Consider the following 25,625-nt stretch of genomic DNA (forward strand, 5'->3'; position numbering starts at 1 on the left):
AGAGACAAATCCGCATTTCCTCAACCCTCAGGAGAGAGGGAAAAGGAAAAGAAAGAAGTTAAAAAAGGTGATGTCCAGGGAACAGAGATGGGGGGAAGGATTTACTATTCTTTACAGTTAGCTCTCAGCCCTTTGCCCTTCATCCCTGCCCTAAACTGAGATTGTCAGGGTACCTCTGCTCTGTGCCATGTTTCAGATCTCTGTGGTTAAGTTTATGGTTCTGTTGGTGATGGTGCAGCTTGTGGCCATATCAGGCTTAGACTAGTGGGACAACTCTCCTACTCTCACTATTCGGGGTTTTTTTCCTGCTCTTTCTCCCTGCCCCGAATCGAACAGGTTCTTTTATAATCATTTTAGGTCCTTAAACATGTGCCCATTCAGTAAATATGCTCCTAATGTCAATGATTAAGTGCATTAACAGCTGAAAGAGCCCCTGGCCATAGCCATTGCAGTGCAGAACAATCAGAGCCTTCAAAATGTCACACATCTGCCACTGCAAATGAGCCACTATCACATCTTTAAAACAGCTCTTTTGATCTATTCTAATGCACAAATTACAGTTGTTGTCATATCTTATTACTATCATCTTGTGGAAGATTGAAATGTTTTGCTCTCTAATATCAAATTCCTAATAATTTACCTGCCTGAGATGCAAAGGAGGGAATTGGGTAGAACGCTCGTTTTTCCTGGAGTTGCTCAATATTCCCTCGGTATTTAATACACTTTGCTACAGTAATGCATTTTGAAAGATTCAGTGTATATATTTCTAGGGCAAACTATATGGTGTATTTTTCATCTAAAGCCCTCATGGCACCAGGGAGCAGTGAGCAACCTGATGGAGGGGACAGACAATGCATTTAGCTAAGCACAGATCAACAGAATGGCCGTGATCTTTCCAGTGGGGTGAGTAAGGGCTGTGCTGTGTGGAAAGTGAGGTGTTAGATGCAATCCTGTTCAGCCAGGAGTAAAGGTGTCATGACAAAAATGGCAGCAAATCCTGGCTGGTGGCAGCATCGTAGTGTCACTCCCTGGAGGATGGAGCAGCCTGCAGCGGTGAATGATGTGCAAAACAGGGGTTTTTTAACTTTTTAAACCAAAACAAATACTAACCCTTTGGTTGTTTCAATCCTTCAGTCTATCAAATGAACACACACACATACAAAAAACCCCAAACACCCCAATGTAACATAGAGTTGAAGCTCAGTAGGCAAAGGAACACTTTTTGCATGGTTCAGAAGTAGGACCTTTATGCCTACAGCAGCTGTGAGTAGTCTGTCAAGGATTATTGAACAAAAAGGCCTTGGAAGAAGATGCCTGGTTATTCCTTCCATATATTTGGAGGAACATGCTTCGTAAATGGCATGTTTGCTTGGACCCCACCAGCAGCTGCAGGCAGGACAGGGTGTCCTGCTTTGCATCTGCAGAGGGAAAAGTCCATTCAAGGGCAGGGAGTGGAAGGAAAACTACTGGAGTGCTGGGAACGGTGAAAAATACCAGTCAGTGAGGATTTTTGTCTCTCTATTATAGAGAACATAAATTCCATCTTCCAAAATTCATAGACTCGTCAACCACTTCAGTTTATTAACATTCTCAGTGATTCCCCAGAAGTTGAGGTAAGTTTGGTGAATTGCAGCGAGCTTCTTAACTGGAGAGAATACCTCCTAAGCCTTTTTATTGGCCTTTTACTGTCTGAACCTGAGAACAGCATGGCTGTAAAAGGAATTATAATGATGTGCTAAACTGGAGTAATCTCAGCCATTTTATTAAGCACTTTGTGAATGAAACAGAGATTGCTGGTGCTGTATTATCTTTGAATATACTCCCTATCCCTCTGCAGAACATGTGTGCAGCTCCTCAAGAAAGGAGGATGCAAACCATATGGTATAGCCTGGGATGCCAGAGTGCATTTTTAGTGATAATACAGACATGTTGTGGCAGTGTCTCCCAAAACACTGAGGAGATCTTCTATAACTGTATTGTATGCTGGTTTTCATATGAAAATGATCTGTCAGTAACTTTAGTGATGAAGTGATGGGGCGGTTTCACTCTGTCATCTTTATTCCCTGTCCACGTATTCCTTCTTACGGTTTCCAAAGAAAAGGCCATTTCCTTTGAGGTGAAGTTTGATACTTTGCTTAAACTCATGTGATTTATTTCTGTGTATTTTCCTCTGTAATTAACTGTAGGACAGTTACTTCCAGCAAGTGTTTTTTACAGACAGAAATGTTAATATCTGAATGTGGGAACGAGCAGGTTTTCTCTTTGAAATTCAGTTTTATTTTTCATAGTGTACTAAGAAGCCACGTTTTTAGGACTGTGTAGGCCTGTGGTTCTACAGGATCTATTCTTTTTGTTATTCGTTAACTGAATTGCAAGTTCTTTGGGAGAAGATAGATTTTGAGGAGTTGTTTTCTGAGCTGGGGTAACAAGGCATACCTGGAAGGTGCTGGGACACAGGGAATGGAGAAGATGCAGTAAAGGGTATTGGACTGAGAGCAGAACGAAGAGAACTGCTATTTTCTGTGCTTTCTTTTGGAAGGCAATTTGATGGCAGCTTTGCTCCATAGTTCTCCATGTAGCACAGTGCATTTGATGGCAATGTGAAAATGTAGTAGCTCAGGCCAAATGTTTATTGATTCCTTTAATGTAATAACTTGGTAATGCTCCACATTAAGGACGTCTCTGACAAACAGGTACTTAAAATTTAGCACAAAGTATTTTATTAGCACTGAATTCTCAAATAGAGAGATGAGTACTGCTTCCTTCTTTTTTCCTTACAAGCATTTGAATATTGCTTTGTGTTTTCTCCTCAGTTTTTGAAATTGGATTGGTACCACAGGGATGAATGCACGTGTTGCATTATAGGCCAGTGCAGTACAGGCTGACACCAGGATAATGAACGTAGCTCAAGGGATAACATACAGATATGTCCAGTTACCCTTGAGTCTCTGCAAAGCTACTTTGCTTCCATTGGTTTTCAGTTTCATAAGCACTATTCAATCAGTTATAATTGTACGTCAAATCTAAGTGGAATCAATACGTTAGAAACAAACGGCATCTAAAAATCCCTGAGCCTGAAAGATCCTAAAAAGAAGGAAAAGAAACTCCTACATATTCATGAGGTTTTACAGAAATGAATGTCAGAGTGATGAGAAGTATATTTGAGTATAAAATGCCCATGTTCATTAATCTCTTTTCAGGGCAGCACATCACCTTATCAGCTCTTTGGGAGCCCAGTTAAAGAGAGAAGATGTTCTGTCTCTGAGGCCATCCGTGGCTGCTCTTTGGTGGCTGCAAGACAGATGCTGCTCAGGTAGGATTCATCAGACAATCATTTTTAGAGCTCTGTCAAGTCCATGATAAGTAGTAAAAATTTTTTATTCACTCTCTCTGAGGGAGTTATGTTCTATTTTATTTCTTGATTAAAAAACCTCCCACCCAAACTGTCATCTGAAGAGTTTAACTTCATTACAGACTTTTGGACCATATTGGAGGTTCCAGGACTGGAGGGTCATCTGGAGTTAAAAAAACCACCCAAACCATCAAACCAAAAAGGTAATTCCCAGCAATCTGCTGAAATTTATTAGAGTTCTTGTGATACCAAGGCCATCGGCTGCTGCTCTGGGTGCCATGGAAACAGGCATTGCTGCAAACAGGGGAGGCTGCTTTCCGCTCATTCCTGTTTCAGAAAGAGAAAATAGGCTTTTGTGAAGTTACTCGTTTAAAGGACTTTGCCCTCGTCTTGCAGTGTGTGGCTATTGCCCTGGCAGAGGGACTGAGAGGTATCTGCAAGAGGTGGAATGCTGGCAGTACCCTTTTAGGGGATTTTCTAGCTTCTGGGCTCTTAATTAATGAGAGAGTTAAATATCAAGTACTAGAGGCAGAGGGTATCTTTAAATTAAATGCTAATCTTGTCATAGAATGCTCTTGTGGCTGAAGTATTGCACTGGAGTTATGGAAATGACTTAGATGCCTCAGTTGGCAGAGCTGTTCCAAGGCTGCTCTGTTTGGCTCTTCAGCCACCCCAGCTCCCCCAGGCTGTTGGTGCCACGGCATGTCGGTGGCTCACAGGGACACTGCTCTGGTGGCAAGTGACCTGCATCTTGCAGACAAGGTTACTGATTTGAACCTTCTGACTTCCTCTGCAGCTACTCCTCTGGGGTTGCTTAGAGCACTTGCGAACAGGGATGTTTAAAACCTGTACTGTAAACACTGACAGACACCTCTGAAGGGCTTTCAGGCTCATGAACTAATAATAGCTATACAATGGTACCATTATTGCTAATTGGAAACAAATAGGCAAATATGAAGTCAGACATGCTTAGAGAGGTGTTTCAGCATCGATTCATGCCTCTCTACTAGTGGCAGACATTTGTGTATTCTCTTCCACACTGCATGAACAAACGGAGCAGGTTAATGCATCTTGTGGTATGTTTGGTCCTATTTCATAGCCTGTTTGACAATGCTGGCAAATACAACGCTATACGTATTTGTGGTAGGGAATAATGCAGAGATTAGGAGTGGTTCAGACATCCTTCAACTTTGCTACTGAGATATTCAGCTGTGGGGAACCTTGTTACACAATATGGCTGTTTACGCAGCCGAGCTAGTACAGAGTGAAAGGTGAGGGAGATTTCCCTAATTCTGCCTTGGTACTTAGTCCAAGTTTGGGCTTCCTGGATCTACACATCTTGGGCCAAATCAGTCAGTTCCTAATGATCTTGTACAGGCAATGAGGAGAAGGCAGGAAAGCATTTCAGTAGGCACTGATTAGTTGTGCTTCTGCAGAACTGGTCATGTCAGCAGTGCTAAGACGTAACAACCCCAAGCACAGGATTGGTAGTGCACCAGAAGATTTGAATGGAAGATGCTTATGCTATTATTATTATTATTTCTTAATTTAAAAATAGCTGAAATGTATTGAGAAACCTCCAGAGAATTAATTTTTCCAAGTCCCAGTTTATGCTCTAGCTGATGTAGCCAGGCTTATCCAAGAGGCCAGGAAGATGCCCGTCATCCTAAAGGGGCAGGGAGAGAAAAACCCTCTCATCACCATGAACTCTTGCATTTGTTTCTGTCCTCACATATCCCAAATTTTAGCTCTTTTTTATGTGTTTCAGTGCTAGCCCCCGGTCTTATCCCTAATAAAACATCATAAGAAGCAATTTCTCACTCCGAAAATAATTGATGAGAATCAGCACAAAGATTTTACGTTTGAACAGGGTAAATTCATTCTGCAGCAACAGGATTCAGAGAGCATTTGTTACAGTTGTTGTCATAGAGATCCTGTGTTTGCTGCAGTGCCTAAGAATCCACGTAACAATTTAAGTGGTGAGCTTTATACCTCAAATATAACAGCTGGAGATTTCCATTTGAGGTTTCCTCTGCTTGCTTTGCTGGGTAGGAGGCAGGCTTCTTCCCCTCAAAACTCAGAGAACTCAATTAGAGAGATTAATGTGAGATTTTTGGAGATGTTGGAGATGAGAAGAGTCATCTTAAAATATTGTGAAGTTGATAATGATCACATTTATATCAGATCTGTGACAAATTCCACATTTCTCTCTAAACTGCACATGTATTATTTGTTCTTCATGTTACTCAGTAACACAGTAGTTTGTTTTGCTTAAGCTGATGCTTTTCCAGTTTCTTTACGTTCGACTCATATTGTTTCTGTGCTTACATGAAGATGAAGCCAAGGGGACAGATAGTCTGGAGCAGCACACCTTTGCACTCTCTGCTTTATCCATTTATATCTATTTTCTGTGATTTTCAAGGTATATTGGAAAATGATTTCAATAAATAGGCACAAAGGACTGCAGTACAAACCTTGAAGAAAACCTAAATACCATTGGCAAGTAATAGAAAACATATTTTAAGAACTGTTATGTGTCTGTCAGGATGCACACTGTGGGGTCCTCAGCTGATGAGCAGCTTTCTGGCCCAGTGGAAGTCAATTGCACAGGAAACCTTGAAAGCAAATCATTGGAGCTAATGTGGAAAACCTTATCTGGCTTAGGACATGGAGAAAGTTTCTGGAGCACAATAGTGTTTATTTACTGATAACTGCCAAGGTTGGTGGCTTAATTATGTACCAGCCCTGCCAAGTGTACATGGTTGTAGGAATAAAGATGTGAGTTAACTGTATTGTAATGGGAGACTCTCTCTTCTTTAGGTTTCTGTCAAATGCAACACTTACTTATCCAAACAACTCAAGAAGCAACATGCCATAGTTTGCTTAAATATGTACGTGGTACGTAATAAATGGAGCGCTAAAGTACCGCTGGGGGAGAAGGAGAAGCTGTGATCAGTTTTCTCTGGCTGCAAAGGCTGAAAAGGAAGTAGAAAACTTGAAATCCCTGCAGTGAATAAGCTGCTTGCTGTAATAGCCAGTTGACATGGTATTTTTCAGCTGAGGCAGAATTTAAGCATTTATTACGTGCTCCATCAACTACAAGCATAGCACAGATGGACAGACAAATAGAGATAGGCTCTTGTCAGCCTTAACTGGAAGGTAACACAGTCCACCATGAGATTTCTGTGTCTCATGATAGAAATCTTAAAACATATGGCCACAACAAAGTCTCTCCTGGCACCTCTGTGAGTATGGAATAGCCCCTTTGTGGACACAGTGCTGCAATGTTCTTTCCAAAAAAGGAACTGAAGCTGGTGCACAGCATGCATGGGCCTTTCCTACTTACAGAATCATAGAATCACGGACTGGTTTGTGTTGGAAGGGACCTTAGAGCTCACCCAGTTCCAACCCACTGCCATGGGCAGGGACACATTTCACTAGAGCAGGTTGCTTCAAGCCCCTGTGTCCAACCTGGCCTCGAACACTGCCAGGGATGGGGCAGCCACAGCTTCTCTGGGCACCCTGTGGCAGCACCTCAGCACCCTCACAGTAAAGAACTTCTTCCTTATACCTAACCTGAACTTCCTCTGTTTCAGTTTGAACCCATCACCCCTTGTCCTATCAGTCCAGTCCCTGATGAAGAGTCCCTCTCTGGCATCCTTGTAGCCCCCTTCAGACACTGGAAGCTGCTCTGAGGTCTCCACGCAGCTTCTCTTCTCCAGGCTGAACAGCCCCAACTTTCTCAGCCTGTCTTTGTATGGGAGGTGCTCCAGCCCCTGCTCATCCTCGTGATCCTCAAACCCAGTCAGTCATAAGCTGCTGCTGTAACTTGCAGAGCTCTGCTGTCTCACACAAAGAATTTTTATCAATTTCAAATATAAGATGTGAAGTGGCATTTCGGGCAATAAATGGGGGGAGGCTCATGAAGCCAGGGATGCCTGGTTCTTGTAAAGACATGATTACCAAACTCAGTGGGCTGAATCATGCTTATCTGAGGGGAAGAGCAGCATGGATAGAGGACAGGACACTAGTAGAAACCAGTCTGTTCCCATCTCTTGGGCAGCATCTGTTGGTATGATGTGAACGTAATGTGATGCAGCTGTAGCCACACAGTTCATTACTGCACATCCTCTCGTGTTAGAAAGGGGCAACATCTTCACTTGGCTGTAACTAAAAATTGAGTTTCATCTGCTATATTAGGTGAATATGAAGTAAGGATATTCCTGGCTTTGTGGTTAGGAGATGTATTTTGTAGCAAGGAGTTCAGGGGAATTATTTCCTTTCTTGTCTGTTGTTGCACTAGCAGGGACTTGAGGTCATGGTAATGGGATGGCCAGGAGAGAGGAGCAGTGAGTCCTCAGCTTATTTCCATATGAAATAAGAACAATCCTATAAAGGTTTGGCAGGGAAGACTGCTTTTCTCCCATTTCTTAGTGAGGATTGCAAGTAGGTATGCCAGACAACAGCAACAGGGGAAATGATACAGAGCTTTCCTGCTATATATTACAGTGCAAGCATGCAAGAGATGCAGTCAGGCTCTGCTCTGGGGATTTATGCTGTCACGTGAAGTGTTTGCTAGATCTGTTTCAACTCACTCCCTGTGCCTGGAGCTGTGTTACTCTGCTGTGGTCTCTAAGAGGACAAGAAATTCTCATTTCAGCACATGAACTCAGGGAAAACTCCTGAAGGAAAAGCAGGAGCAACTCTAGCCGAGCCCTTGTCCAAGAGGTGCAACTCATTGCAGTTCCCCTGCATCACTGTGCTTTCTTAGAAAGTGCTGTTCAACTGCAGAGCATTTTAGGAGACTGCCCAAATGACGTGATAGAAGCAGAAACTGGGATATCTGCACACACACCTGGCCACAAACCTCATCATAGCAGAGGAAAGCTTTTTTTTTTCCCTTTTAAAAAAAAAAGAATATTTGGCTTTTTTCTTCTCTTTTTAGTTTCTTCTTGGTTTATCTCACATCAGAAAGTCTTGTTTTGGAGGGGATTTGTTTATCTTAGCACCAAGGCTCTCTGGATTCTTGATATCTTGGCGCTTTTATGAGATTGTGGAACTCCATTAAATTGTTTCATTTTATTCCTGCCAACCCAAGTGTGTGGTTGCACAAAGCAGCAAAATACTTGCCTTTCTCTTTTGAAGTACTGTTCAGCTAACTTGCATTACAGCATGGTAACCTTCCAGTTCTCTCATGTACATGTCCAGGGAAGGGAGGCTTTGGATCCAGTCACACCAGAGCTGCCTTCTTTGAGGAGCTTACCTGACGAGTGTTGCTGACCAGCACCATCCTCCCCTGATGCTGGGCTTCCACATGGCAACAATGGCAACAAGCAGTGGGCTGGCAAAGGAGTGAGATGGAGTCTGAGCCTACAGCCCATGGGCTTGGACAGAGCTGGGATGGATGGGCTTAGGGTTTGTTTCCCATTCCCACTCCTGTTTTGCCTGGTTAATACAAAATGCGTAACCAGGCTCCACATCTGCCAGTTATTTAAAAACAAAATAGCAATTAAAGGGGAGGAAAAACCAAAGGCATGAGAAACCTTTGACGTTCTCATTCTTTACTGCTGGGAGGCAGTTAGCCAAAGTGAACAGGAGCTGTGGGAAGCCATCTAGCCAGCTTTCCAAATGGCAATCATTGTCACACACTGCAGATGCCATTCCTTCCTTCAGTTGGCATGTTTCATTTCAGTTAATGCACTCATTTGAGCTGAGGAAGTATTTGCTGCTTTGCTTTTACATTTCCACTGTATTTTTAAGTTTCTGATACTTGTCTCATTATTAATATTTCTTACCACAGTGTGTCTTCTATGCCAAAGAAGGTCATTCCCTATCAGCTTACATAAAATAATGATGCATCATCTATCTTTACAGGACAGTGTGAGGTACTCAGCCATACCTGTCTGTCCTACTGCTGTTTGTCTCCCCATCTGTCTTGTTCCCATGTGTAACATCCAATTAACACCTGTGGTAATTAATAATGCTGTGGGGTCTCTTTATCTATTACTGGTTTTAGTAGGGATAAATCAGCACATGGAACACTAAGGGAATTGCAGTATGGAATGATGAACATAAAAAGAACACTTACAGTTTTTAAATATTCATAAAATAGAAAGCAGGAACCATCATTTTTAATAGAAGATTTTCTGTGGTGAATGAAACTGATATTTACTGCCTTTTTGTAGAGTACTAACAGGGCACTGTGTAGCTGTACATGGCCCCACATGCACAGGAGACAGTCAAGTGATCAGTTCATGGCACCTGCCTTGAAGAAATACTTGTTTGTTGGGGTTTATTTTAAGTTTAATAGTTTGCAGGTTTTGACAGTGGTGTTTGGCTTTCTGAAGTTGTCAGTTGGAAATGTATTGATCTGTACAGAATTGCAGATTAAAGGTTGAATGGAATTATTCTCCATGGATAATCTCCATTAGAGCATAATATTTGGTCATCTCAGTCACAGAGCATGGTTTCTGCAGCTAACTCTTTAGATGATCATAACCAGTGTTTCTGGTTTAAAAATCAGAATGGATTCTGCTTTCTTCCAGAAGAATTCATTTTGATAATTAAACACGCCTTTCTTTTAGGCCCTAAAAGTGGGTGAATGGGGGAGAAGGGAAGGGAGGGGGAATGGGGAAGAGGGGAAGGGAGGGGGAAAGTAAAGGGAAGGGGAAGGGAAAAGAAAAAGGAAGGAAAGGGATGAAAAGGAGAAAGGAAAAGAGAAGAGAAAGGAGAGGAAAGGAGAAAGGAAAGGAAAGGAGAAAGGAAAGGGAAGTAAAAGAGAAGAGAAAGGAAAGGAGAAGGGAAAGGAAAGGAGAAAGAAAAGGGAAAAGAAAAAGGAATGCTTGGAGATACTCAAAACCCAACTGGAGGCAGTCCTGAGTAACCTGCTTTCTGGACGCAACCTGCTCTAGTTGACATGCTCTGAGTGGTGGTTGGACTATATGATCACCAAGGATGCCTTTCTACCTCAGCTTTTGTATGTATGAAGCAAGAAGCAGAGTGCAAAAGGTAGATCCAGCCTATTGCACTGGGCAACCAAGAGTATCGGTGTGGGGTTTAAGCAGGGCTAAACTGGGAGCTGAAGGCTGTAGCAGTAGGAGTGAAGCCTGATGCCAGGCTATGCTGGGTAAGATGTCTGCAAGGACCCCTTGCAGAAACTGCTCTTTAAAGTCTTCCTCAGCAATTTTTCCTGGAGGAAAACAAAGATAGCCTGGCCCAGGGCTTCCTTCTCATGGCACTTTTACTTGGAGGCAGAAAGAGTATGCTGGAGGCATTCAGGCGCTCTACTTTTATTAATAGCTGTCTCTCCTATTTTGTTCATTACCAGAGTGATGAGCCCTGTTAAAGCACCAAGTATTAATCCTTAAAGAATATGTTCCTTGCACAAAAATAGCTACAGCATAAAAGATTGTTTAAGCTTTATCAGCAGCAGTTTATATATGGCATTAACTCTCCTTTCTCGGAGTGCAGAGGCTGAGCAGAGCAGGAGTTGCAGCAGTGGGAGATGCATTATCAGCTTTGGAGCTAGCTTAGACAGTAACAGCTCAATGTCTGATGTGCTGGGTCTCACCACTGGCTGATAGGACTGGAGATACTGAAAATGCCTGGGTTTCTGTATACAGACTGTAGCTTGGGGGTGTGCATGGGCACATGAATTGACAGTTGTTTCTCCTGTTCAGCTGTCCAAACCATTCTTTTCCTCACTTTCTTGCCTGGTGTGTTGTCATAAACCCAGAGAAAGGGAAGATTCATGATAAAATGCAATTGTTATGTATACTGGTGGGTTACCTGACCAGAAATACTTCAATAACTAACAGAGATTTGTTCATTTTTAGAAGAAAAATGATCTCGTGATTGCTTAAGTCACATATGAAAGAGAAAGGAAAGATAAAATAGAAAGCAAAAGCGTCACTTCTTTTTGTTTATGGTGCATTTGATGGATGTCTCTCTAAGGATCTGATTGAACTCAGTGTTGTACCCACCAAATGAAGATAAATCATTGGTGAAGGGTTTGTAGAGTATATGCCCAAAATCAGTTATGCTCGCATGGAGATCTATTAATCTCTTTCTTCCTGCTCAGTCTACCCAGCCTCTTGTAATGGCTTTTTAGCATTCCAGACAGAGGTTATCTTTTTTAAGTGATGGTACAGTTCCTGGTGTAAAATCAGAGTTGCCTCTCACACGTGGGGAGTCCTTTTGCCCCTTCCCTGTGCTCAGCCCAGTTATGTTAACTCAGTTTCTCCCAAGAAAACCTCTAAGAGTCTATAGCAGTAAAAAGGTAATATGAATATTGACTCCTTTCTGCAGTGTAGTTTGTGGTGGTTGGTGGTGGTTGTCACCTTCCCTTGTTGGTAACACAGCAGCCTAACAAGACTCCTGTATGAAAAAGGAAGGAAAAGAATAAATATTTCTTCCTTAAATAAGGCTGAACAGTTGAAAAAGCTGCAGTGAAAAGGTGGTATTCAGAAAACTGTCTATTCCTGATGAACTGTTTTCAGGGAAATGCAGTGGAGTTCAGGAGCCAGGCTCTGTTAGGTGCTCTCCCTATTCCCAGGGAAAAACAGTCCATCCATGGTCAATGCCCAGTCAAAGATGAGGGAGGCAGAACAAGCAATGGAGTGAGGGTGAATCACAGTTGAGAACTGAGTCCACAGCTTCTAAACTTTAGTCAGCGTTTAAATTATGAGGCCATCGTATGTTTCTAAACCAGAAATGTGTTCATGGTGAGCAGCAAACTCCACCTCTTTCCATCTATGATATTTCATCATGTTAACAGCGCAAAAGGTGATTATCTGATTATGAATAAGTCAGTCAAGCAGGTAGGCAAAGCAGTCTGAATGAGGAACAAACCCTACCACAGATCAGAGTTAGTTTTCACTATGTCAGTGAATGACTGGCATTAGAATAACCAACTAGATCTGTCTGCAAAGAGAAATATTGGCAGTTGGTGTATAAACATCCTGCCAGTGGACTCCAGCATGGAATAGCAGCATTCATTAGTTGGATTTGATGATCTTAAGTGTCTTTTCCAACCTGAATGTTTTTAAATGACTTTGTGGAATAGGTGGTTTACTGAGATGCTGTATTCATGGGGTGCAGACATTACCATGATTTAGCAAGGTACTTTGATGGCAAAAAACAGTCTGTCTTAAGATGATTTTTGTGGCTGTACTCATAAGTTCAAGGAGGGATGTACTGAAGCTTCTGGATCCCACACGAACTTAATGCCTCGGAGAATCCCTGGGGCATGATGATCTTTGCACTCAGCTTCCTGTATTTTGTGCCAGGGTTGGATTTCCAGTGTGTATCTGGAAGAACAGCTCTGAACACTGAAGTCTAAAGACAGTGGCTGTGTTAAGCAGCCCCCAGGGATGGAGAGAAATCACCTTTTAAAAGGTAATTTTTAAAGGTGATGCTTTACAGCTCCATAGGTGGGGAGCTCAAACTCCCCACCGTGTTTGGCTTTCACTCAGACATAGTTACAGGCATCTGTCTGACCACGACTTCTGTGGTTGTCCTATCAAGTGCTCGACATACTAGTTTTTACTTTCAGTAGCTGTGTAGAGAATATCAAGAAGAGCTGAGTGGAAGCAGCAGTGGCCTCTCTCCCCACAGAGAGTGTATCCAGCCCCATGGCACAGCAGAGCTGCTGGCCCTTAGGAATTCTGCTGATGTGTATCATGTAGTTGCATTTGTAAAATGAAGGACCCTCCCAGACCCCTCTGATCTATTGCGGTGAATTAGCATCCTCATCCATAGACCTTTGCCAGATAGTTCAGCCCTGGGCTTGAGCACAGAGTTGCTGTCAATAAAGTTTGATATACAAATGTGATACTTTGAGTCTTAAGAACAGAACATCAGTTTTGTGGCTGTGAATTTCATTGACTTTCTAAGCAAAATTGAACTTTTGTTGCTAATTCATTCAAAGCAAGTAGCCAGTGTATAAATCCTGAGTTCTCTGGTGATGCCCGTGCATACAAAATTAAAGTGGATAAAATCTATAAGCCCAGGGGTGTTTTGGGTGAGTTTCCAGCTTTTATACTCAACCTTTGTTCTGATGGTATTAATAAATGTTTGGGATTGTTGTAGCTGCTGTCACTGTCTGTAACACATTGATTAATAACGGATTGACAAAACTTGGTCTCTTTGTTAATAAGAATCAGTACAGTTATTAGTAATTCACATAAGTTATACTGAGAGTACAGCCTCAGTGAATTAGTGAAACATCCCACACGATCAGTAGTGATGGAGATCAGAGCAGAATTCTGCAGCAGTCTTCATCATCAAGCAGAAGATGATCCTGGCACTTTAGAGAAGCACTAACTTACTTTCATTATGGTTTTATTATTATGATGATGATTATTATTGCATTAATTTGCTGAGTGGATTTTCTAACCTGTAAGCATCAGGAGGGCAACAGAAGTGGTTTTCTCAGGTTGTACCATCAAGACATTCTGATTCCGGTTAAATCTAGCTTGGCAGTGCAAGCACTGAAACTACCCCCAGCTCTGTAACATCATTCAAGTCAGATCCATGTTTGACATGACTTCAGCATGACACAGGAGAAGCAAATCTGGTTTAGATAGAAGAAAATGACTTCAGAATGCATTCCAGAAGGCAAACTGGAGTTGAGATAGAAGGATTTTATTTTCTTTCAACCTGAGTTCACATGGGAAGGGGATGGGAGTGAGACGGGATATTTTCACGCCTTTTTCACTCTTGGATAATACCACAGAGTTTGTTTTGCTTAGATTTCCAGTTTGATTTCTCAATTTGCAGATGTCCTTCGGATAAAGGAACTGTTTAAAAATGTAGGAATCAAGCCCAACTATGAAACTTGCCCAGTTCCACTCATCTTTTTTTACTTAACATAGGAAGAAAGAGGCAGAATCAGCAGAATGGAGTGAGAGCTCATGCAAGAGGAGTAGAAATAGAGGAATACCTCTTTTCATTGAAACCTTTCTTCAGTGAAGCATTTATTTTCTTAGCACTAGCTATTCATAATAAATTCTGGCCCAGGAAAACTCGTTTTGAACTCCTTTGACTTTTAAGGACTGTTTTCCATTTCCCTTTTGCTTTGTGGCAATGTATGTATTTAAACCTTTGCACACAAGTTTCTCCTGTTCACAATACTATCTCCAGTTATGGGTAAGGCACTGGATGGACTTTTCTCTCCCAAGACAGAATTAAAAAGACTATAATACAGAGTTCAGCACTGCTTAGCACTGCATTCCCTGTACCATTTATGCTTTTGCTGACCAAAATATTCATGTGGTTTTCCCCCTAAATCTCTGTGAATGCAGCAGCCAGGATACTACAAATAAGGGCAGAGAAAACTCATCTCAGATGGGTTCAGTGGAGACAGCTTTATTTCTCCTGAGCCATACTGAAGGGCTGAAAAACTCCCTCTGACTTCAGCAGAGCGCATCAAGGTCTAAGGTTTGTGCCATGTTCAGAAACTGGTCAGTGAAGTATTTTCAAACTAAGGACAGGAGATGTTAGCTGTACACTGAATGTACTGAAGGATGAACGGGAAACAGTGACACAGAGAATGGCTTTCCAACAATAGAAACCACTAAAACCTGTAGATTTTATGGGGTTTTCTGAAAAAAAAAAAAAAAAAAAACAAAAAAACAGAAAATGCAGAGAAGGCATAATCCCCTTCACCTCCAAATTCATGGTTATTTGGCTCTATGTGAGTTTAATAAACATGAGTTTAGTTGTCTCACTTGGCCACAGTCCTGCCTGGTCTGTTTGGGATAATATGCATGAAGGACTCCATAAAATCCTTGCATTGCTTCATGTATCTTTTTCCCATTTGTATTTAATCACTTCTCTTAACTTACATGATGACAATTCTCTGATCTGGACAATTCCTCCCTACTTGCCGTTAGTGATTGCAAGAGTATTTGGATGTCTGATCAGCCTTGAGCATAGGGCTAAGAGAACAGGGAGGGCTTTGGGGCATTCTCATCTTTCTAGACTCACTGCTTTGCACATGTGCCTTAGTGAGCCCACATTTCAGCTGCGGACAAGGGATTTTGTCCTGTATATGCAGAAGTCTGTTGGTAAATCTTTTGTGTAGAGAGATGTGAAAGGCAGATAACACTTGAAAAAGCTGCTTGGGGTTTAATGCACTGGGTGCACTGTTAGAGCTTATTTTAGTCCTTGCCAAACTGCATCAAAATGGAAATTGAGAATCCAACAATCCTTCATTCCTTCTCACTAGTACTGTGCAACTCCTCTGATGTTTGGGTTAAGGATCGTACGATAGAAAACAGAATAGTATCTCCTCATGTATAGGAAACATTCAGCATAACAGGACTTCCTCACATAGCCTGAATTAAACCCACTATATGGAGATGGTAGAAAGACTTTATAAAACTACAGTGTAAGAACAGGTGAACAAAATCTTTATGAGTGCCACCCAGCATTTCCAATCAAACAAATAACCTCAGCTGTAGCATGACCCAGTAAGAGCCCACGGAGGCATCCCCTATGGGGGCATACAGTCATTCATCCCCTGGGTGTGCTGGTAAGGCTGTTATCACCCACAGCTGAGGGTCCTCCCCACCTCCAGCTTGCCCTTGCCTGGCTGCACTCATCTCCGGCAGCTGAAGAGAGTTTCTCTTGTGCTCAGCCTGTGGGATACTCGTGTTCTTCACTCACACAAGCTCTGCTCCTTCATGGCCACAGGGTGGGAATCTCTTTTCTGTCACAGCAGGAGCCAGGTAGGAGCCTGTGGGCTGAGCCAGCCTTCCTGCATGCAGCGGGGTTTGGGGAGAGGGCAGGGAGGTGGTGCTGTATCTTTAATACAGGCATGAAAAAAGTTATGTTGACTGCATATGCTTATGCTTTATGAGGTTCAGTTGAATGTGCTCTTATATCTGTGTTATCAGGCTTGTAATGGTTTGGTCTCTTAAAACATTTACATTTCTTTAGAGCAGCTGTAAAAACCTGCTTTCAGCTGAGCTGCAGTGGTGGTGTCTTGAACCCAAATCAGTGTGCCCCAACGAGCAGTTTGTGTGAAACGCTGTCTCTTTGAGTACCCCTCAGAAGGGTGGCTCTTTAACATGGATGGGGTGGGCTGTTAGTTTCTGAAGAGTTGTTTTCCCCAGAATGTTGTTAATGGAAGACTGAGGGCAAGAGCTGTATTTGCAGTGGGAGTTAGTTGTGGTTTGGGCAGAAAAGTCTCTCCTGTCTAATTGAATGGGTACAGAAGCACTACAGCTCAAACCCACTTGTCAGTTATTTTGACTGTCCTTGGATTCCATCTGAAGGTTTTTTCATGCATAGTAACCATAAACAGAATTAAAAGTGGCTTAACTTGCTATCAAACCAAAGTACGAACAGTTTCTATCTATCTATTGCTTTTATGCTCTACTTTGCAAAAGTACCCGGCAGTAGCAGCTGCAGTCTAGGAGCTGAGCTGGGGGCGATGGTGGATGGGTCTCTAGAGGAAGATTCTGAATTGTTTTAATGGCATTCTTGGCAAAACTTAAAATTTCCCAAAAACATTTAGCATACGTTGTTTGTAAATAGTAAATACACGCAAGCCTTTGTGAGTATCTTCCTCCTGTGTATGTGTTGCTAATGAAATGGACCATTACTGGTTTCTGTGTTTGTTCATTTTGAATATAAGAATCATTTCACTAGTCTGAAAATTAATAATAGCTTTCGAGAAGCCGTTTGACTGAACAGAATGTGCTTAATGGCACATGGGGAGCCAAGTCAGAACAGCTTTGTACAGAACCAGTGCTAATGTGGAGTTGTATTTAAAGCTTATTTTAAGACGCCTATCAATACATTATAAAAGGGAATTGGTAGGCGCATGATAAGGTAACATCTGAGTTTGAAACTTTACCATTTAGCCTATAAAATGCTATTTTCTAATATTGAATTGAGGTTTCTGTATATCTAAAGGTCTTATCATAATAAAAATATTCCCCATTAACACTTTAACCTCCCCCCTCCTCCTGTGCTACAGGAATCACAAATCTAAGCTACTCCTGTTCTAAACCATGAAAAAGAGGTCAGACTTCAAATGTACTCCTGGCTCCTTGTGCTGGTTCCAGATCTGTGGTTCTGTTGTTTCCTATTCTTTTCTGTATTGTAGAGTTTCCTTTCTGTCATGTTGCTTAACATAAGTATCTACCACCCTTTTATTCCCTGGGGGCAAAGCTAAATGCCAAACTGATACATAACTTCAGATACACCTCGCAGTGTTCCGTTAAGATTATATTTCATTGAAATAAAATCTGAAATCCCAAGTCTGTCACAGCTAATGATGGTTGAAATGATGACTAACAGAATAATAGCTGGTACATGTACTTATTTAGGTTGTCATCTCACATAATCAAGTATAAGATATGCATTTAACTTTGACCACAGCAATTCAGTTTCTTGGCGATTGACTGCGTATGGTAAAGTCTTGTGATATTTAGGGAAAAAACATTTGTAACAACAATTTCAAGAGTAATTGCCCCATGTCTAACTATTGATTCCTAGCCTTGTTTTCCTAGCACCCAGGTTGAAGAGAAACGTAATGGAAACACCAAAGAAGAAATATTACTCTTTGTATAAGTAAAAACTAATGTCATCTTTGACTTCCTTGTCATGTAAGAACCACTGTTGAGTTTCTCTGAACAGGAGTGTGTCAGAGAAGCTCCCTGCTGCCCCTTCCGTGCTCAGGGACTTTGCTGGTCTCTCTCTCAAGCTCCACATTATCCTTCTAATACCTTGTAATTATCTTACTCTTGAGCATCATTAAACCAAAACTATAGAGAGAAAGCTCAGAGCATGGGAAGATAGTGACTAGTTGAGCAAAGCCCTGGGGGAGGCCAGAGGAGCTTGTGTGGGACACAGCTGTAGATACTAGCAGCACTTTCAAGTGATGCAGTGTCAGGAACTGAGGGATCCTCAACACTTAGTGCGGCCATTGTAGATGTCAGTGCTCAAATTCTGCTTAAAACTTAATTTAGCGATGTGTGTTGTACCTTCCTTTTGCTGGGTTACGTTGTAAGTGTCTTTGTGTTTTGGGGGGGTTAAAGAAGATTTGGTCCTGTTTGTTTCTTTATTTCTCTGGTAGAATTGAGCTTCAGAGTGCTTACCGAAGAACAGAAGACTGCATCTACATGCAGACAGCTATGGTATGAATTGTAGGAGTTTCATTACCTTGTTATCAGGGCACTTAATGTTTTGGCTTCTGCCAAATACTAATGCCAAATTAATACTTGTTCACACTTTGGTTTGGGTGCCAGTAACATGCCAGCATGTTAATATACAGCCAACCAGGAGGTATTTGTTTTAGCATGTGCAGAGGAGGGGTATGTGGGACTAAGCAGGGATCATCTGGATCACTGATCTCAGGCTCTAAAACTGCAGACAGCCATGCAGTTAATGTCAGTGACACAGGTGGAAGGGCAAGTTAATGCTGTGCTTTTTCCTTGCTTTTACATAATTGCTCACCAAAATAGTTTCATCCTTGTCTTGATGACCTCATCTGAAAGTGAAACAGGGTTAATTCACAAGATCCCACCTCTGGGCAGGTATTACTTACAGAAGGAGAAAAGAGCATTGTAATGGATGGTGGAAGTAGCTGAAAGGGGGCGTGTTGCTGGAGGATCATTTCAAAGGCTGAATTTATTCTGTTTGGCAGGGACGAGAAACAGTCAAAATGGACAATGCAAAACAATGAAGGTCAGAGGAGAGCATTTTGCTACATCAGCATCTTTTTGAAGCTTTAATGAGCATTTTTTGATTATTCATCCAATTATATAATATCTTCAAGTGATTTGACTTGCAAATCTAGTGCCTCTTCCTGAGTCAAATGAGCCAAAGGATTCTGGAGTTCTTCACTTCCACAATATTTCATGACTCTTACTGAAGTCATTATAATAGTGGCCTTTACTGTTACAGTAAATCTCAGGCATCAATTATATCCCTCGAAATGTGAGAGACATTATTTGTGAATATGGAGGTGATAATATAGATGTATTTTCCCCCTAAAGAAGAACTTTGTATGCAGGTATGACGAGTGACTTTCAGGGACTGAATTAATGATGTACTTGAATTTGTACTGGCTCAGGATCTGGTGTTGCCTATTACTTAGAGAGGAGATTGAAGGGGTACAAGAGGCTTACTTTTCTTCAGGACCCCTGGCATTGCTGGTAGTCAAACCCAGCATTTCCCAAAGGGGAACTTGGTTTTCAACTCACCTTAATTTCCACTACTACCTTCCTCCTTCTCCAGGCTTGAGGACTTAACTTGCCTCACCAGTGAAAAACACTGCTCTGCAGGAGCTGGGATCAGCCCGGGGTTTGAAGAGCTTCAGCAAGTAAAGAGCAACTGGCACTTGATCTCAGGAATATGCCTGTCTTAAGGGAGGATAAAACGTGCTGCTTCTATCTCGTGTTGATGATGCTCTGTTTTAGCTATATCTGGCCATCTCTAGGCTCTTTCTCACCTGTATCTTATCTTTCTCAATTCTGAGGTCTTGACCTCACTGGTATTTTTTCCTTTCTTTCTTAAAATCCAGACCACCTTGGTTAACATTCTGTAACATTCCTTTCCAGGTTAGAAAAATGTTAGCAAGCCTCATTACTAGTTGTGTTAATTGTGGGCAGTCTCCTTCGTACGCAGCCAGTAAGGGGGTTGCACTAAAGCTCTTCACCTGCAACCCCAAACAAGTCAGTGATGAAGAGCCTGTATCCTCGAAATCAGCCTTTCTGCTCCCTGAAATTGCAGTTTCCATGTTATATGCCGAGATGCAGGAGGCTGAGCCCCTTCAGCATGAATTACACCAGTGATTCGAGTCATGGACTTGCAAGCTAGTGATCTACATAATCCTTCTTTCTGAAATCATTACTACTATGTTAGCTTGCTTTGATGGAAGTTCAATATTTCTGCTTTCCCTCAGAAATTATCATCAGACGGAAGGAATAAATCGCAAGAGAAACTTTTGCATCAAAGCTGCTGAATCAAACTGTTATTCGGAGAATATCTACCTCTGTGGCACGGCAACGAAAGCAGGTTTGATCCAAATGGGATGGCAGTGCGGAAACACAATTACAGGGTCATTAGCTTAGATTTTCAGCTGTTTGACTGCTTTATCTTCTACCAGGCATCCCCCTTTTCCTCCTGCATCACAGGGACACTGGATTAATCTAGCCTTTATTTCTCCATGTATGGCAATTCTTTTCAGGTGAAGGCATTTTAGGCTCCTCAAGGTATTAGCTAGTAGACTGCAGCCTGCTCTGAACAGGAGCTGCTGTATCTCTTACCCAAGCAGCAAGAATTGTCTATGCAGTGCAAGTTGCCTTTATAAATGAAAGAGTTCTGCCAATTTGACTTCATCCTTGGGCTTTAATAGATGTCCCCGGAACAAACTAGATGTCTTGAGCCTTGCACAGAATCTTGTCATTGTTTATAAAAGTAGTCTTAGGCTCTCTAAAGACCTTGTAAGCTTGCAGAGCAGAACTGATCCTGCAGGTCCTTTGTGTGGATTGTTTGCTTTCCCTGGGCTCCAGGGCTGCAGCCAACAGGTTTCAAGATTGCACCCTGCTGACTTTTTTCCAATTACATGTGGTACAAATGCAGACTTCCAGGTGTAGCAGTGCAGGAGGAGGTATAAAAAAACATGTTGGATTCCTGAAATCTCCAAACTAAAGGAGTGTAGTATTACAGAATGAGGATTAAGAATGTTTTTCTTGATTTAACTGTATCGATTGTTGTTCTGTGGTGTAAATTGTATTCCTGCATTTCATAGTGTTTACTGTCAGTGTGTTTGCATGCTGCTGCTGTTTCCTATCAAGTAAGAGCAGTTACAGTATGAAATCTTGACGTGTGTCTGTAGCACACTTTGCACGATAGGGCATTTCTTGGCTATGAGCTTAAAATCAGTTATTTGAGTGAGTAGTATTAACCTGAGGATTGTGTTCAAGGTAAAAGTGTGTGTGTAAAGCAGTGAGTTTAGAGATAAAGCAGTTGGTATTTGGCTTCAAGTTATGAACTTTAAATTGATACGAGTGCATTTGTAGATTGTGTTGAGTGTGTCATATTTGGAGATCTCTAAACTCAGAAAAGTTGCACTGTGTGGCTTACGTAGAATCAAATGATAGCCACTTTTATGGTGGAAAGCTACCAGCAGTGGGAGTGACCCCTTTCCTCCAGCTGATATTAAAAATGTTCTTTGATATGATGGGGATTACGCAAATACTGTGATTTTTCTAAAAGCTTGAAAGTAGGTGAGATGTTCTGCTGCTGTGGCTGAGAAAATACATTATTTAACATAAGAAACTGTGCCTGGTGCCATTAAGAGGGTTGGTTGGCTCGAATGCATTTGAATTCTTTATCATGACAGTTTTTGCTCCTAATGAGGCGCTGTTGGGAGTGAAAGCCGTTCTGAAGACTTGCTTCATCAGCCATTTTGCGTGGTAATGAATCCCCTTAAAGCTTGGGGCCATAGGATTTGCCTTTCCCTCTCTCATTGAATGAGACCCCTCACTCTGGCAGAAGCTGCAGTTACAGAGCTTGGCTTGAAGGGACCCTGCTATACTGTGCACTTACCTTGCGGGTGTGGAGTGGGAAGCAAGCCACTTTGGGGAGGAAAATGCAGCCATTCTTCCGTTCTGAAGTTCACAGTTGCTCAGAAGAAGGTTTTTAAGCACTGGACTTCAAAGCGAATGCAGGAGAAAATACTTAAAGTAACATAAATTATGTATTTATATCATGTGGTATCATCCATGCCATCTTCTCTTCCAAACCCATGCATCTCCCAGCTCGTATTCTCATCTGCCACATCTAGCATGTGTCGGTTCATACCCAAATAAGCTTGAGTTCATTCCTCTTCCATATAATTCCTTCTGTTCTCAGCTGTTTCCCTTGGGAGGGTTGCACAACACAGCGTGACAGAATGCGGTCCTAGAAGAAAAGCATTTTCCCTACACCTCCAGTCAGAACACCGTGTGAAGTACAGCCAGACATCTAATAATTTGTTATGTTGTCTGATAGGCTGTCAGGTTTAAATCTCAAATCACAATGGCTTTTGGGGTTTGGGGTGTTTTTGTCTGTAGGTTTGTTTTCTTTTTCCCCCCAACACTAACATCTCAGGCTTTGCAAGGCAAGGGATATGTGACAGCTCTGCACAGCACTAATGCTAGCAAGAGCAGCTCTCATGAACGTCAAGTGAAAAGATCTTTGGCACTGGATTACAGCAGCACCAGTCGTGATGATCTGTCTGTCTTGTTATCTCTCTTAATATTCCCTCTGAATGCACCAGATGTGAAAACTGAAAAGCAAAATGAGCCCAAAGCAGCACCTTCCCTGACAACAGCTCTGCACTGTGCCCACAAGCACCAGCCTGAGCCTCCAAGCTGTTACCTTTCCTTCTTGAGACACGAACATGAACCGCCATGAACATCGGGTCACCCAGCACCATGTCAGAGGCAGGCCGCCATTCCCCATGTCCCACCACTTCCTACCAAAAGCCAGGAAATGAATGATGCTGCTTACCTTTATTTTAGGTTTATTTTGTTGCACAGCACAGACAGGAGAGTTTTCAGTGCATCTTTGTTTTGTGTGAGGCAACTACTTGTTGAGCTCACCTCGTGATGTGATTTGCAGGCGAGTTCACTTCTATTTCCACATGAGAGATGTGAATGAACTACGTGGTATAATTCAGGCCTGGAGCATGAATGTCCACATTGAAGAGGCCTTCGGGGTTATGGCAACAAAGTTGTAGCATTCAGAGCGTGTTATGCTGTGTCAGCAGCTGAGATTTGTCATCAGCTGGTATCATTTGATTCAGCTACATTTATTTCACCGGGACTCTATAGATATCTGCAGACCAATACCTGCCCTTAGATGTTCAACAAACAAAAATCTGTCTTCTGATCAAGATATGCTGCTGAAGTATGTATTTTCTTACCTCCCATTTCCAGTTTCAAGGTTTTCTTTTTCCCCTTACAAGATCTCATCATAAATTCTCTCTTCACCCTTCTGCTTTCCTATGGGGAGCAGGAGCTTTATTTATTTATCTATTTTTAAAGGCAGCTCTCCCATTGCGTATGTAGGAATGAGTTGATTAAAGAATGTTCTTCAAAGAATCACTGTTTTCCTCTAAACAGGAAGCAGATCAAGGAACATGGGAGTGTTCTTCATAAAAATCATTCAACTGAAGTTAATGGATGTGTGAATCAGGGAGGATCAATCAGCCTTGGAGAGTAAATGATACAGAAAGGCATCCTGCCAGCAACTCAAAACTTTCAACTCAGATGGACCCAAATCTTATCAGATGTTGGTAGAGATAAAAGTTGAACCAAACATTTCTATATAATCTGTGCTTGAGTGGAGAAAGGTTTACAGCCAAAGATACAGTTTTGAGGTAGGTTGAAGCGAGGCTCCAAAACACACCCCACCCCAGACCTTCAGCTTTTCTGTAGAAACATTGTCAGTGCAAAGCCAGTATCTGTTGAGCTGGAAACCTGGAACTTTTGGGGACTGGTTGGTTGGTTTTCTCCAGCTAGAAATATCTTCTTATGTTCCTTAAATTATGGAAACAAATAATTCCATTTTCCATGGAGTAGAGGGAATTGTGATTAACTCTAGCAGAGACCTTCTTGCCCCTAATCCAAAAAGCTTCTGGTTTTGCTTTCCGTATAGTTGCTTTAAAATGAAATGGTGGTTTGGGTTCGGGGTTTGTTTAGGGGATTTTTTGGTTGGCTTTGGCTTTTTTTGGTTTGGTTTTGTCTTTTTGTGGTGGTAAAAATTACGTGGATTTGCTTCGTGAATTGCCTTTGAATTCTTGCTGTTCGCATTTTGTCCACACAGTACTAGGTTTGAATGACTGTGTATCCCTTGATAACAACAATAAGGGAAATCTTTATTCCTGACTGCAAGTCTCTTCATTCAGAAGTGCTTTTTAATTGTGAGTGGCTTCCACTAAGTGGAAGATAGCTGGTATTAATTTCCATGTGGAACAGCTGATCATGTTTAATATTCAACCTTGCCTCCCATCGAACTGCCAGGACCATCAGGGAGAAACATGAAGTCTGGCTGGAGCAGCTGGGCTCACCCTGGCAACCATTAGAAAACTAAAATGAACCAAACAACACAAAAGTCCCCAAAATTAGGGGGCCAAGAGCATTCCCATCCCCACAGCCTCTTCCTCCATAGATAAATTTGTCTGTGGTACAAGAACAACAGTGTGGGGAGTAACCAAACACTGTGAAGCCGTGCTTGATTTTCTTCCTAATGGAGGAGCAGCAGGATTGCAGTTATTGCTCCTGGTCCTGCTTGCTTCAGGCTGGAGGGGCAGCGTGGCTACTTGTTTCCATGGAGATGCTCTTTTAGCAGGAGGACTTGGCCTCACAGATCTCCAAAACAGCAGAGAGGCAGATTTCCTTAACTGCTCTTGGAAGGACATAGCAGGTAAAGAGGCAGCTTTCATCCTAAAGCTGGAGGAGCTTTGGGGTGTTAAAAAGGAGTCATTAGCAGATGGGGATTTTACAGTTTAACTCACAGAAGTCATGAAGACCCCTTCACATTTGGAGCTGCAAAAAAATCTAAGCGTGAATCTTCATAACAATCCCATGGCTTTATAAAACAAGGGAAATGCAGCAGATGGGAGAAGTCTTACTTGTAAGTGTGTAATGTTGGCTTGGGATTTCTGGGAATGGGTAGTCTTGAAGCCAAGGCCCTTTGCAGAAGAGAGGGAAAAAGCAGTGTAAAGGGTGGGTAGATTGTAGCAGCTTTCATTAAAGGGATTTTTGCATCTTACCAGACTAACAGGGCAATCTTGGCTTGTTCAGATGCATTGAAACAAAAGGAAGAAGTTTTCCATTGTTCTCAGTGTGAAATACCTGTGTCTGTGGTCTTTTAACAGAGAATTATTTCTAATGAAAGACTAATCTGGATGTGAGATAACAGCATCAATGAAACTTGGGAGTCTGCTCCCAATGAATGGAAGTCTTTTTGTTGGCATTAGTAAAATCAGGCTAGTGAGGCTAATGATTTGCCCTTATGTTTGCACAATAAATCAAAGCCAGAATTGGGATGGATTTTCCAAGTGCAAGGCATGCTGGATATCCCTGACCCTCCATTCTGGTCCTACAGATCTTTCCCAAAAATAGGTCTAAGGTAAGTAAGGGGAAAAAACCAAGTTCATTTTGGGAGAGAAATTGGGGCAGGGGTTGGCAGCGGCTTATAGAGCTGAGCTCTTTCTTTGGCAACAGCTGCTTCCCACTTTCCTAACATTTCTAACTGATTGAGCTTG

The sequence above is a fragment of the Strigops habroptila genome, chromosome 6 (assembly GCF_004027225.2).
Source record: "Strigops habroptila isolate Jane chromosome 6, bStrHab1.2.pri, whole genome shotgun sequence".
NCBI lineage: Eukaryota > Metazoa > Chordata > Aves > Psittaciformes > Psittacidae > Strigops > Strigops habroptila.